Raw genomic sequence first — 15,111 nt, 5'->3', positions numbered from 1 at the left:
TGTGTGTGTGTGTGTGTGTGTGTGTGTGTGTGTGTGTGTGTGTGTGTGTGTATTTATTGTGTAGTTTCCTCCTGTCCAAATCTTATCTATAGGCATACATTCTAAAGATGTAGTTGCACTAGTTCAATGTATCACAGGATCTTTTATTATCAGTTGCTTGAAACTTCAGACACTTTTAACTGCCACTGTCCTTGAACTTGACTTATATCTGATAGTAAAGAAAAAATACTGCCTTGCAAAATATTTCAAAAGATGTTTACCAAATTGTTGATATGGCTGTTTCAGGTGGGAGAAATCTAGATGACTTTTTAAAGTATCTTTTTTGTATTTCTATTTATAATTTTATTACTTTTTAAAACAACTAAGCTTTAGTGTTAAAATTGAGAGTGACAAAATAGCTGTTATGGATTGAATTGTATCTAACACACAGTACCTGGGAATATGACCTTATTTGAAAGTAGAGATTTTTTTTCAGATATAATCAAATTAAAATGAGGGTATAATGAATTAGGGTGGGCCCTGAACCATTGTTAATGTTGCCCTTATAAGAAGAGACACATTAATATTGAGAATTAGGATTCAGAGATGTTTGGTAGTTCCTGCCATGTTATCCACCTTCTTGGGGGTGGCAACTGGGTTCTTCCTATGGTTCTTAGATTCTCAGTTTGGGTACAGTTTCTTGGCCTTTATTGTGGTCTTGTTGGTTTTCTATGTGTAGGACATCTTTAAGTATCTTTATGGAACCAAGCTAGATGCCCCCAGTAGATGAATGCATGTGGTATATATACGTGTGTGTGTGTGTGTGTGTGTGTGTGTGTGTGTGTGTGTGTGTGTGTGTGTGTGTGTGTGAATGTTATGCCTCCATCAGAAAGAATTTGTTAGGAAAAGGAAAAGGAAAAACTTGGAAAAAATTATATTAAGTGAAGTAAGCCAGGCCCAAAGAAACATAGGTCCCATGGTTTCCCTTCTTTGCAATAACTAGTACATGTATAGGGCAAGCAGAAAAGGCCAAAAGCTATGTACATATGACCATATAAGATGATGTGAAGCAAAATGAACCCCAAGATAGGGACACAAGTGGTTTTTTTCTCTTATTATTGTTTCTAACTTATTTATAATGTACCATGTGATTTTTTTTGTTTCTTTGTATGTTCCCCCTCACCAATATATCCCATTTTCACTGTATTTGATGTTGGTGCCCTGAATCTTGTATATACACTTCTCTAATTTGGGGAGGGGAAGAGAAAAAACAAAATGCTTAAATAAGGATACAGGTTGACTCATCTTAACAATGAGATGTACAAAACACTATGTTGCAAATGAACTTTGGGGAGGTTGTGGAGGTGGGAGGGAAGGGATGGTAGGGGGAAAACAAAGAAGGAGGCAACAATGCTCAATAGGAAATGTACTTAATGTACTTATTACCTTGCTCACGTAGCTGTAACCACTCTGTACAGCATTTTTACGATAAAAAAAATACAAAAAACTTAAGTGCTTAAGGTTACTGAAATATTTCCAAAAGTATCTTTTGATTTTAGATGATTTTGAACCCACATTAGAATTTTCATTATGCTGTGGAAGAAGAAGGAGGAAGAGGAGGAGGAGGAGGAAAAAGAAGAGGAAGAAGAAGAAGAGGAAGAAGAAGAAGAAGAAGAAGAAGAAGAAGAAGAAGAAGAAGAAGAAGAAGAAGAAGAAGAAGAAGAAGAAGAAGAAGAAGAAGAAGAAGAAGAAGAAGAAGAAGAAGGAGGAGGAGGAGGAGGAAGGAGGGGAAGAAGGAGGGGAAGAAGGAGGGGAAGAAGGGGAAGAAGGGAAAGAAGAGGAAGAAGAGACACAGAAAGAAGAGGATCACGTAAACATGGAGACAGCAACGTAACTGGAGAGATGTGTCTACAAGCCAAGCACTGCCAGTAAACACCAGGAGCTGGAAGAGGCCAGGAGGAATTTTCCTCTACAGGCTCAAGCTTCAGAGCCTGAGATTGGACTGGGAGCTTCCAGAACCATGAGACAATAAATTCTACTTTTACAACCCCTCCTCACCAAATTTCTGGTACTTTACGCAGCAGCTCCAGGGGAAGTAAGACAAAAACTATTCTACTTATGAGAGAAAATTTTATTTACTAAGTAGAGGTAGTTAAAAGATTACCTTTCTAGCATGCCATAGCTGTCTCTAGACTGTTTTTTTTTTCATCCAATGTAATTATCAGGACTTAAGTGAATATTCTGTATATTCCACAGAAAGTGAAAAGATCTTATTCCTTAGTTGCTCTACAGATGATGTAAATGCTGAAGTGGCTCTAAATACACACCCAGGCAACAGAAGCATCATGGCCTCTACAAAGACTTCTGAAAACCATCACAAATATCAGCCTCCAAAGATCTATCTCATTGATGGACTACTGTAAAGATTCCAGGCCTGCTTGTCAGCATTTTCATTTTTTTTCCTCTCAGTGATATTAAATATGACTGTAACAATGAGCTGAAGAGAAAATTACGTCCTGAGTGTTTTGGCAACTTTCCAGTATGGAAGGTCAACCACATAGCAGTGAGCCAGAAACACATTGTGCACGGACATATGGCATTTGTTTGGGAGGGAGAAAGGAAGGTGGAGGATGACTTGTATTCCAGCAGCCTTCTCAAATGAGCCTAGATCTCTGTAAAATCTTACTGCAATTTTTATAGCATCATTTACTTTCTGAGTGGTCTATAATAATATTAGAAACAAGAAACAAGAAAGTGAGTCTCGTGTGCTTTTTTTTTACTTGGGCTGGCTTCAAACTGTGATCCTAAGACAATCTCCTGAGTAGCTGGGATTACAGACATGTGCTACCTGTGCCTAGCTTTAAAGCTTTAAATTTATGAATATTTATTACTATGTTCTCTTTTAGAAGTCCTAAACTGCTCTCTCTGTTATCTTTAAATAGTAAACATGAATCTATAACTTTGGCTTCTATGTTCCTTATTTTATATTTTTATTCTTTGAACTTTTTTGTTGATTAGCTTTTAATTCAGTACTAGGTATTAAACACAGAGCTGTTTAACCCAGAATCTTTAATTCTGACCTACCTAGAAATTTAATTTTGATATATGGTGTGGAATTATAATTCAGAGATTCTGAGAGAACCCTGACTCTTCTGTGTTAGGGCCTGGACAATGAAATTAAAGATCTGCTTGCACCAGGAATGAAGAAGTGTGCTAGTTTAGAGCCAGAGTCTGAACATTAGAGCAAAGGAATTAGTGGATACACTCCATGAGGAGGGGCTGCAGATTAGGGAAAATGGAGTCTTGGGCTGTAATCGCCCTCTAATGTTGTTTTAACAAAATTGTGCCTGTTTGAATGCTATTACATTAGAGGAATCAACTGACTGCACCTCAATTCCACATATATAAAATGTGTGTGCATGTACCTAATGTGATTTGGAAGGCAAGCAAAATGCCAAGGATTAATGAAGAACTTGGACATTTTTGAATGGTAGAAATCCAACTCCAGAAATCTTAATGCCAACAACAAGAAACATATTTTGTTAGGAAATCAAAAGGTTTAAATTTCATCCAGTCTCTGAGGACTTATTCAGTGTTTCATAGCCCCACTCTCCTTGGGAGGCAGCCTTATTTCCCCTTCTGCGGATGCACTTCTGTCGGCCAGAACACATGAGTTTAGTTTCTGACTTGTGTTCCCACAGCTCAGAATCAAAGATGAAAGAAGAGGAAAATCCTCCTTTCTCAGTGTTCATACACAAGTATTCCCAAGCATTCTCTTGCTATTAGATTTGGACAGGTGCTTGCACTTGAGTGGATTATCCTGGTCAGGTAGATGGGAACTGTGGTTAGTTAAAGCTGGGTCAGAGAACAGAAGTGTGAGCCACTGAGATTGGCAAAGCTAGTAATAAAATACTAGATTATCAGTGTGAAGTGCTGCTCAGGAACAAGACAGGAATTCAGATAGAGAAAACATAGGTGCCTAATTTCATACCTTTCTGCCCAAATGCTAAGCATCAATTCTTCACCAAGGCTTCCTGGTCAATTGAAACCTTTGTTTTACTTTGTCAGCTTACAACAGCCATGTAGCCATGTACAAAAAGGGAGAGAGATAGATGATAGGTGATAGATGGTTGAGAGAGAATGTCAATATTCAAATATTACAAATACCTTAAATCTTGCAGAGCTGACAAAAAATGACAATCTTAACTCTAAAAAGAAAAAAAGAAAAGTTAATCACAAAACAATTTTTACATGAACTCAGCCTTAAATTAAAGGAATATTAGATTTTTAATGTTAGAAATATACTGACAGCTTATCTTGTATTAAATTTCGTAAAATATTATCTTTAAGTAGTCACACAAAGGGGTTTCAATTCAACATGTCAATTTATGAGTATAATGTATCTTGATCCATGTTGAGAAAGCTTTAAATAATGAAATATACAGTTATATTGAAAAACTATATCAAAATAGCACCTCATTGGATTAGAAATAAAATACATAACTATAATGTAGAGTTAGAGCCTTTTCTGTTCAAATAAGGATTCTATGACTGACAATTTTAAAAATAAATATCTCCAGTATAAACTGGGAAGACATGCATACTTCATAAATAAATATTCAAAAGGTAATACTTCATCCTTGAAGTGGGGTCTTGGCCCAGATGTTTTAGGAAATGACATCATAAATATAGCAATGAAATCCCTCCTGAATAACTGACAGAAGTCAATACAATTTTTATAACTCTGAAAATAAGAAAATGGCATTGCTTAGGAAGAATTACACAAAAAAACTTTAAAAAAAACTGAATTTGCAGCACTGTAGTGCTAGACCTAGACAGTTTATCATTTTTCCACGGTAACAATTGTGGCCTCAGCTAGACAGCTGACCAACCTGCTCCCTTCCATCTGTAGGACCTGAACCGCCTGTCTTGCATGAGTTCAGAGTTGCCTGCTTTCCCTCAGGCTGAGCTTGCATCATAAAGTTCAAGTTCCCCTGACCTTCTGCATAGTTGCAACCAGAGGGTCTTGTCTTCTCATTTTTAGACATCAACTTTTGAAGGAAAGCTCTAGGAGATGAAGTATCATTTCCAATTGGGAATCAAATAACCTTTTCTATGCCCTTTAAAGGGGAAGGGGGCTCAACTGAAAACAATCAGAGAGTCTTACTATAGAAAATAAAGTTTCTAGGTCAAGATGTTCATTTTCTACTACATACTTGCAGAGTATCTGTTAACCACTGTTTAGTTCTCCAGTTTCCAAAAAATCAGAGCATGAAGATAAAAATGAGTTAAAACCACTTCATCCAAACAACCTTTCATTAACATTTTGTTCTATATAATTGAAGATTTTACTCCCATGTAAATATCAATGTACATGGTAGATATCAATGTACATGTAATCTCATTCACAGTAGTAATTTTATCCTATAGCAATGTTTCACTATGTGATCATTAAAACACAAGATGAAAGGATTCTACCAAATATTGCATAAAATACATAACTAATAAATATATATGAATAAAATAGCAAATATGTAAACATGAAAACATAAAATTAAAAAGTTTTAAAAATAAAATAGAAATAGAAAATAAAATAGAAAATAGAAAACAATATAAAAATTACATCCATCTATGTAAATATTTATTGTTATTTTAATCTATATGTGTATATAATAAAGATTTTAAGTTATTTCTTTTTTTGTCTTTTATGGCTTCCTGTATTAAACTGTGTGGTGACATTTTCATAAACTTTTAGGCTATTTCTTCGGGTTCAGTTTCAAGAAATACAATTGCTGAGTCTAAATGTTTGAAGCATCTTTGGGGGTTGAGATTGTGGAAGGAATTGCCTTCTTGCTCTCCTCAGTCTCCCTGTGTTTTAGAATTTCTGACTATTCAAGATGAAAAAAAAAGTATTATCATTGTGAGTTTTCCCCTTAATGACACTTTTTTGCCACCACATTAAATATATCTGAAATCAGATTGCATCTGTAGATCTGTAGATTGCTGTAGATGATTAAATTGTACTATAGCTTAATTTTCAGGATTTTTTGCCTTAGTAACACATAAAGTAACAGAATACTCTCTAATTTAGTGACACTTCAGATTCTATGAAGTATGGTAACTCAAACTAAGCACTATGAACATGTTGGTCCAGTTTTCCCTGCCACCCACCAAGATTCTAGGACCAGTTGCCCTTGCTAACTACTTACAGGGAGCTCAGAATATGTAAATTCAGTTCAACTTTTATTCAAGTCTCTCTGCATATGGCTCAGGGAATATAAAGACAAACATGACAGTGCTGAGAAACACTTAATTAGGAGGGTCATTGCATAAAAACCATAATGAATTTTACCTCAAAACCTTTGTGGAATAAGCCAAGAGGATACAAATAATTTTTTAAATTAGCCATGCAGAAGCCAAACAGACAAAGTTCAGATCATCTGTTCATATGTCTCAGATATGCAAGAGCTATGGGGAGCTGCGTGCAGTTCTATGAAGACATCCTCTTCCTAAGCCTGCATGATGGTGAAATAACTGATTCACTTTAGCTCACAGGGAATCTTCTGTCCCCATGCTATCCACATGACCATCTCCTTCCCAGACTTTCTAGCTCCATCTCTCTTCTGTCAAAGCCCTTCTATCTTTCCATAGCACAGTCACAGTAGATGGTAGTCATATGTCCACTGAATGCTCCATAGCAGTAGCATATATACATACTCTAAGTGAAAAAGGAGATGGTGTCTCCAACAGCAAGATGCAAGGATGAGGTTGCTCCAGCCCTGAATAGCTATATCCTGTTTGGGAAAAGTAGTAGTAACTTTCTACTTCCATCTCAGTTTTTAATGTGCAAATTGGAAAATCTAAAATGGCATTTCATCAAGTGATTATATTGTTTATACTGGAAAATATGTGTCATCTTGGAACTAAGGATGGGACAAAACTCTTATAAAGAATAAGCAACTAAGACACATCAGGAAGACACTCACCCCAATAAGTCAACATATCTAGTCTTTCTCATGTGCAAATTGATGGTAATAGGACTTCCTTTCTCTGCAACATCAGTCTTTGTTGGAATGTTTGTGTTATGGTAAAAAGAATCGCCATCATTCCCATTTGTTGCATACCTCCAACTTGCCACATGAAATGCCTGTTTAATTTCTAAGCAATACTTATGAATTAGGCATAACCTGCTTATATAGGTAAGGTCAAATGATTTGCCTAAATTACAGTACTTGGAAAGTTCAGAATTGAAAATCAAACCTTGTTCCATCTGACACTAAGAAGATCTCACACTGACATTGCTTCAAGACTTGCTCCCTATTCTAGTCATGTTTTATTTTCTACCCTTTTCCAAACAGAGCACCTGAGACCTACCAAATTTAGTTCCTTTTTGCTTCTCCTTCCCATTTCACTTTCAACCTTCCTTCACTTGGATCACATGTTAAAGCTTTGGCCAAAATGTCCCTTTATTCTGTGACAGTTTTCAGTGGGGTAGCCCCCACTAGCTGCTCCTAGAGATACATGGTCCTCCCCTACAATTGACCAAACATCAATGTGTCTTATATAGTTGTTGCATTTTTAGTGCATGATGTCTTAGTCCATTCATGCTGCTATAATACCATAAACCAGGTAACTTACAAGAAACAAGAGCTTATTTCTTAAAGTTGCAGGGACTAGAAAGTCTAAGATCAAGGTGTGTCCAGTGAGGATCTGCTTAATGGTTCATAAACAGTGCTGCAATGAACATGGTTGTGCTGGTAGCTTTAGTGTGGCCTTGTGATTGGGTAAACACCCAGGAGTGGGATTGCTGAGTCACAGGGGAGCTCTATGTTTAGTCTTTTGAGGACCCTCCATACTGCTTTCCAGAGTGGTTGAACAAGTTTATACTCCCACCAACAATACCCTTTGGCCACATCCCCACCAGTATCTGTTGTTATTAAATTTCTTGATTGTAGGCATTCTACCTGGGGTGAGGTAGAATCTCAACGTGGTTTTGATTTGCATTTCTTTTGTGACCAGAGATGTTGAGCATTTCTTCACATGTCTATGCTATTCTTATTTCCTCTCCTGAGAAGTCTCTTTTTAATTCTTTATCCCACTTATTCATGAGATGGTTATTAATTTCAGGATTTGTTATTAACATAGCTACAATATGGAAGCAGCCCAGATGCCCCTCAGTAGATGAGTGGATAGTAAAAATGTGGTATATATACACAATGGAATTCTATGCCTCCATCAGAAAGAATGACATTGCCCCATTTGTTAGGAAATGGAAAGACTTGGGAAAAATCATATTAAGCGAAGAAAGCCAGAAACATAGATTCCATGGTTTCCCTTATTTGGCTAGTAATTGGCATATATCTATGATCTTCCAGTAGAGGATCACAACAGCTCACTATCTATATACATATGACCATATGAAACAATGCTAATTGAAATAAACTGCAAGATATAAAAACAGTAGAGTTTTTTGTTTTTAGTATATTGTGTGAGATTATTTCTTTTTTCCTTCATTTTTTTTCCTTTGGTTTATCCCATTGTCACCATTTTTATTTTGGTACCCTGTCTTGTATATACATTTATCTATTTGGGGAAGGGAAAGAGAATCACAAAGGACAAAGGGTGAATCAATGCGACAACATATTCACAAGACACTATGGTAGAAATAAACTTTACTTCTTAGGGGGCAAGGGGAGTCAGAAGGGAGAGAAAATGGGAGAAAATGAAGGAAGGGGTAACACTGTTCAACAAGAAATGTACTCATTACCTTACTTACATAATTGTAACCTCTCTGTACATGACCTTTACAATAAAATAATTTTTTAAAAAAAGATACAATGCCACCTAGCTGTGTCATCACATGAGAGAAAAGGGTGAGGATCTCTTTGGACCTTTTCCCATAAGTAAACATAATTTTCTATTGCCTTACCTTCTGATGCCATCACTGTAGAGATTAGGATTTCAACAAAGGACATGTTAGTGGAGAGAGAGGCTGGCTCTAAGTACTCTAAGAACTGTGTCTAAGTCTGTCCTGTTTACTATTAGTACATTTGGATGACTAAATCACTGATTACTAGCAGAGTAGGGCTGCTTCACAGTAGGAGCATGCACACCAATCTTAGGTGCCACTGTCTACACAATTCCATACCCAAGATAAACATGCCAATTTACCCCTTGGAAAATTGAAAAGAAAAAAAATGTGCAACAATTAGTACTGACGTTGTTGACATACCTGCTACCTTTTAAAACAACTCTTTTCTGATTTCACTCATATCTTTGATAAAATAGGATGCAACTTTTCAAATATGTAGTTTTACAATTTGAGAAACAGCTAAACACACAAAGTGGCCTGTGCATTCTTTGAGGCAAAGCTTCCTCTAAGCAATTCCCCAACTCTGCAGACACATTTTTTTTTCTCTTCTAATTCCAGGGCACCTCAGCACTTCCATTTGTCACAATAAGCCACTTACTCTTACATGTGTTTCATTTTGCTTCTATCTGGATTCTTCTTAATCTCCCTGAAGTGGATATCTCTGAACAAAACAATCATTAATAGTATCTCAAGGTGGTTGTTATTGTTGGGGTTTTGTTTTGTGTTTCCTTTTGAATCTAGCCAAAATGCTTATCTGGTGGAAAATGGGAAACAAATCCTGAAGAATCATTAAAAAGTCTTTTATTTTTCAAAGGATATTTAAGGTGCCATATTGACCTGCTTCCTAATCACAAGATTGTATTCCCTGGATGCAGACTTTGCTATTCTACTTAACCAAAGATCAACTTGGGCATTTATCCAGGGTACTCCTTAAGGATCTAACATGTTAATTGAAAGAAAAAAAACCTTAAGAAATAACTTTACAAGCAAACAATTCATCCAGTTAGAAGCACATGAGATTATTTTTCCAATCTTTTTTACTTGAAATCTGAGCTGCAGAAGCAAAAGCCGTTTTCTTATTTTAAAAGAAAATAACAGATTTTCTTAATCATAGGTGGATTTAGATATAATACAACCAGCTGTAATGAAAACGGCATACAATATAATTCCCATGTGGACATTTCTGGGAGCCTAGTGTTGTAACAGGTAGGGAGGCAGTGTTCCCAGATGCCCTTCCAGTTCTCAAGCTTTCTTTTATCCTGTGAGGACTGTAATATCCTTGATGGATATGGCTTTCTCTACCTGCCTTTTTCTCAAGGGGCCTCTGGATATACTTCAGCCTGCAGCATCTCTTGGCATACACTAGGTGGTCTTTTTTTCTTTTTTTTTTGTTTGTTTTTTTGGGGGGGGTCCAGTCGTGGGGCCTGAACTCTGGGCCTGGGCGCTGTCCCTCAGCTCTTCAGCTCAAGGCTAGCACTCTACCACCTGAGCCACAGCGCCACTTCCGGCTTTTTTCTTATGTGGTGCTGAGGAATCAAACCCAGGGCCTCGAGCATGCAAGGCAAGTGCTCTATCATTGAGCCACCTTCCCAGCCCCCTGGTCTTTTTTTCTTGATGCTTTGTGACTATGATTATCATGATCTCAGTAGGGAGTGCTTAAGGAAGCATTCAGCAGAGTGAACCATTTACCCACCTGGACTCTTCTGTATTTCATGACATTGTCCAAAGATTTGATGTCTTAGGTAATTTAATTTGTCCTTTAAATTAGGATAGAAACCTGAGGGACAGGCTGATAACTGGATAAACTCTAGAACAACAACAACAAAAAGGACTTGAATTGAAAATCCCAGTTCTATGGGTGTGATCTTGAGCTTGTAGAAGAAGAAAAAAGCAATAGAAAAAGAAAAAGAAAAAAAAGATGGCATGTGAATAGTGAACAAGTAAAAGGGTTAGAGCAAACCAAGCAAACATAGTGAGGAAGACTCAGAAGACTATGAAATGCACTTGATGCCTAAAGAAGAAGAACAGGAAATATTCCAGATGGTTGCAAATAACCAGTCCTAGATGAACTATTAGAGACCACAGTTTACATCTACACATATATGCTCACGTGTGTGCTCACATGCACTGGTCTCTTGTAAATAATAGTCTGAATCAAACACTTAAGAAAACAACTTATTAGTGAGTCATTAAACTAATTCAGATATTTTTCCGATGTATGTCAACTCAATTAGCTACGGTAGAAGAGACCCAGGCTAAGGTAGAGCTAATTAAAACTCATAGCAATTTCCCCAACCTTACTTGGGCAATTTTCATTTCTTCTACCACTCATCTAAGCTTCTCCTACACTAATTAAAAGCTAACTGTGGCCTGAATTTCTTCTTCAAGGCTTCCTGCGTGTCCTCTGCTAGAGTGCCTGGGAATATTGAAATATCTCAAAAGCCAAGAAATTGAAAAAGAAGGAGGATTACATCTGAATAAGTCACCATTAGAAGAAAAAAAACCTGACAAAATTGGTGTCACCTTTGGCTCAGTTCGATCAAGAAAGCACTGTCTATTTAGAAAGGAGAGCTAGTTGGGGAGGATGCTACTACAGGGCAGCCCAAGGTGACTCCCCATGTGTTCATAAGAAGTCTTGTCTCGGAGCTGCAAGAAGGTCAGCAATCTTCTTACCTTCATTGCCCCTGGGTAGCAGCAGAATAACAAACAGGTTGTGTCTGCTGTCAGACACAGTAAGATAGGAAACAAAAGCATGCACACACAAAACATTGTTATCCCTCTGTCCTTGACCAAATATATTATTGCAGAGATCCAGGTATCACTTTCTCCCCTTTGCAGGCTACAGACACTGGGAAGAGAGCTAAGGAAATGACCCTTGGCACCATAAAGAAATGTTCAGTCTACTTTGGCAAATGAATGCCAGTGCAAATGGATATTCACTGGGCATGTGGAAGGGGTTTTGTGTCTAGAAAAGATGAACAACTGAGCTTTTTCAGGTTAAGAAGCATCGCTGGGCTCTGGTGGCTCATGCCTGTAACCCTAGCTCTCCAAGGGGCTAAGACTTGAAGGGGAATGGTTTGAAGCCAGTTCAGGCAGAAGAAGTCTGAGAGACTCCCTCTTCAATTAACCAGCAAAAAGCAGAGCTGGAGAAATGAACCAAGTTGGTAGAGTCTAAGATCCTGAGTTCAAGCTCTGGAACCAGAGGGGAGGAAGGAATAGCATGTGGTATTTGATGAACATTTCCCTGAATAATGTGATGATAAACAGGAGATTGAGATTGATCTCTGCCTTCCAAAGAGAAGAAAGTAGGAAGAGATTACATAAAAGAGAAATGGTAGGCTAACTAATCACTTAAGAGGAATAAACATGGGCTTTAACAAGAATAAAAGCAGCAGGAGTCAAGGAAACCACAATGGCAGTAAGGCCTGCATATGAGACTTTCTTCATGGGGTTCATGAAGGGTTCATGTGAGCCCTTCATTGGGTCCACATGGCCTGCTCTCTGAGCTCATAACTAGTATTCACTTAACCTCATTGCTCCTGTTGTAAATAGTGGGGAACCTGTTCAGGTAGGCTGATGATCATTTCTCCCCGAAATTCATGGGCTGTGGTAACTATGTTTCTCTCCCACTCTTTCCCCACCTCTTGGGAAAATATTTATGTAACTTGAGTGGTTATCCCATAAATGAAGACCCAGGAGGTCTGGCTATGATTTGAAGTTACAAAGATGCAGTTTCCCTTGGGGCTCAGTGGTAGAGTGCTTGTATGCATGAGACCCTGGGTTCGATTCTTCAGCACCACATAGCAGAAAAAGCTGGAAGTGGAGTTGTGGCTCAAGTGGTATAGCGCTCCCCATGTGCTGAATTGCTGGGGGACAGAGCCCAGGCCCAGAGTCAGGCCCCACAACTGACAAAATAAATGCAATGTCCCTCTTGTACTTCCATAACTAGCTACACAGACTCTTCCTCTAACCCAGAATAAGCTAAGCTAACTTCCCATGTCATACTTTTCCCTCTGATTCTCCAGAGACCCTTACTTGGCTGATACCTCACTGCAAATATCTTCTCCCCAAAAAATGCCCTCTGGCTTGTCCACTCTAAAGCAGAGTCTGTCTGCCTCTCCTTTGTTCATGACACTGATTTATGTTCCTCATAATAGTGTCACTAATCAGAAAATGTTTATATTTTAGTGTATCTCTAGTCTATCTCTCCTGCCTGTAGAATGTAAGTCACCTGAGGTCATGGACTAATTACTATTATATATCCCCAGCATCTCAGCCTGGAAGAACATAATAGTCAAATAGTTGCTTCATTAAAAAACACAGAACAAGTAAACAAAAGTCAATTGGATCTGTGTGCGGCAGTACACACCTTTAATCATAGCATTCTGCAGGCAGAAACAGGAGAATCACAAGTTTAAGGTCAGCCAGGACTGAACCACATGGTGCATAGGGTGTTGGCTATGTACTAGACCTTGTTTATTTATCTTGTTTAATCATACCCCAGATGTCACCCCCTCTTACAGATAAAAAGAACTGAAACTCAGAAACATGAAGTAATGCTTGTAAAAGGCAAAGCCTAAATTCAAATCTGGAGCTCACAACTTCAGCCCCTAACCATTTTCCTTATACAATGTAGTATAGAAAGTTCTTAATAATATTTGAGTTTAATTTGAAATGTTTGAAGAGTTAAGTTCATTACTTCCCTGCAGGATGTCTCAGAACTTTACTGTGAAAATGAACCATGCAAAAACTGGAGACCCTATCCAGAAAAAAATAACTAAAAGCGAAAAGGGTTACAGTGTGGCTTAAGAGGTAGAATGCCTACTTCACAAACATAAAGCCTTAAATTCAAACTAAAAAGCAAAGAAAAAGTAATCCATACATCCAAGAAGCTCAAAGAAAATCAAAGAGATCACAAATAGATCTATACCTTGACACATCATGGTCAAACTGCTGAAAGCCAAATCCAAAGAGAAAAATTATCAAAGAAAGAAGAGAAATGGACTCATCACAGATCAGTACCAAACACAGTCTGAACAATGAGGCCAACTTGTTATCTAAAGCCACAGATGTAAGAAGGCCAAAGAGTGCCACATCCACAGAGCTGGAAGAAAGTAATGTCCAGCAAGAATTCTTGCACACACAAAAAAAGAATTCTTGCAAAACTATTCTTCAAAAATAAGGGCAAAACAAAGGCATCCCTAGATAAAGTCTGAGCAAATGTGTTGCCAGCAGACCTGTTATCCTGAAAGAAGGAAGTCCTTGAGACATGATACCATAAGGTAACACAGATTCACAGGAAGAAATGAAAAGAACTGTGAATGATAATTTTGTGAGTTAGTATGAAAGATTGCATAAACATATTTTAATCATTTTAACAACTTCTTTAAAAGCCATATCACAAGTACTTTTAACACTTATACTTCTACTAACCAACCTCCATGCAATGTATATGACAATAACAGCAAGAAGGAATGGAATTGCATTGGACGGAAGTTTCTATTTCTAGAATTAATTAGAATAAGTGAGTGGATTGTGATACATTAAAATGAATACTGCAGTCCTAAAGCAACTACTAAGAAAATCATGCAAAAAGCACAAGACGTGATCAAGAGAAGTAAAAGGATTTTGTGTTTTTTTTTTTACAGCTTTAATAAAATTGTTATTATAAAGGTGATATACAGAGGGGTTACATAAGTTACAAAGTCAGGTAATGAGTACATTTCTTTTTGGACAATGTCACACCTTCCCTCACCCTCTCCCAGTTTTTCTCCCTGTCCCTGCTGACAAGTTCCATAGTTCATTTTCAACATAGTATCTAGTGAATACCACTGTTGCATTTGCTCACCCTTTGTCCCTCCGTTTCTGTGTTCTTCCCTTACCCTCCCAAACACAAAGGAACCAACAGGGTGAAAAGAAAACTACAACAACTTCTTGTTTCCACTTCCTGGCGTTCATTTTGATAATAAAAGTATTTATTAAATACAAAGAAGGCAAAGAGGAAAAGATAGTTAAAAAGGACAAGAGGCTTAGAAAAATCTAAGTTTTCGTTGGAATTTCGTATCTTTTTTGTCCTTGTGCAAATCTACAACAAACAGGATCATATACTTAATTGTGTCCTCAAAGTCAAATAAAAATGTAAGACCACTTGTTCAAAATGAATTTCCAATTTCAAGATGGTGAGGGCAGATCAATAAGCCAACCAAGCCGGGTGTTGGTGGCTCACGCCTGTAATCCTAGCTACTGAGGAGTCTGAGATC

At 37.6% G+C, this 15,111-nt stretch overlaps 1 protein-coding gene across 2 annotated transcripts in view; it reads left to right on the top strand.

Annotated features, from left to right (window-relative positions):
- Positions 1 to 15,111, top strand: part of Ppp2r2b (protein phosphatase 2 regulatory subunit Bbeta) — a 437,725-nt gene that overhangs the window by 96,550 nt on the left and 326,064 nt on the right. The window lies entirely within an intron of this gene.

The sequence above is a fragment of the Dipodomys merriami genome, unplaced genomic scaffold (genome assembly GCF_024711535.1).
Source record: "Dipodomys merriami isolate MVZ:Mamm:240054 unplaced genomic scaffold, mDipMer1.0.p SCAF_27, whole genome shotgun sequence".
NCBI lineage: Eukaryota > Metazoa > Chordata > Mammalia > Rodentia > Heteromyidae > Dipodomys > Dipodomys merriami.
Note: the sequence above shows the minus strand (reverse complement) of the source record. Positions and strands in the feature narration are given on the sequence as shown.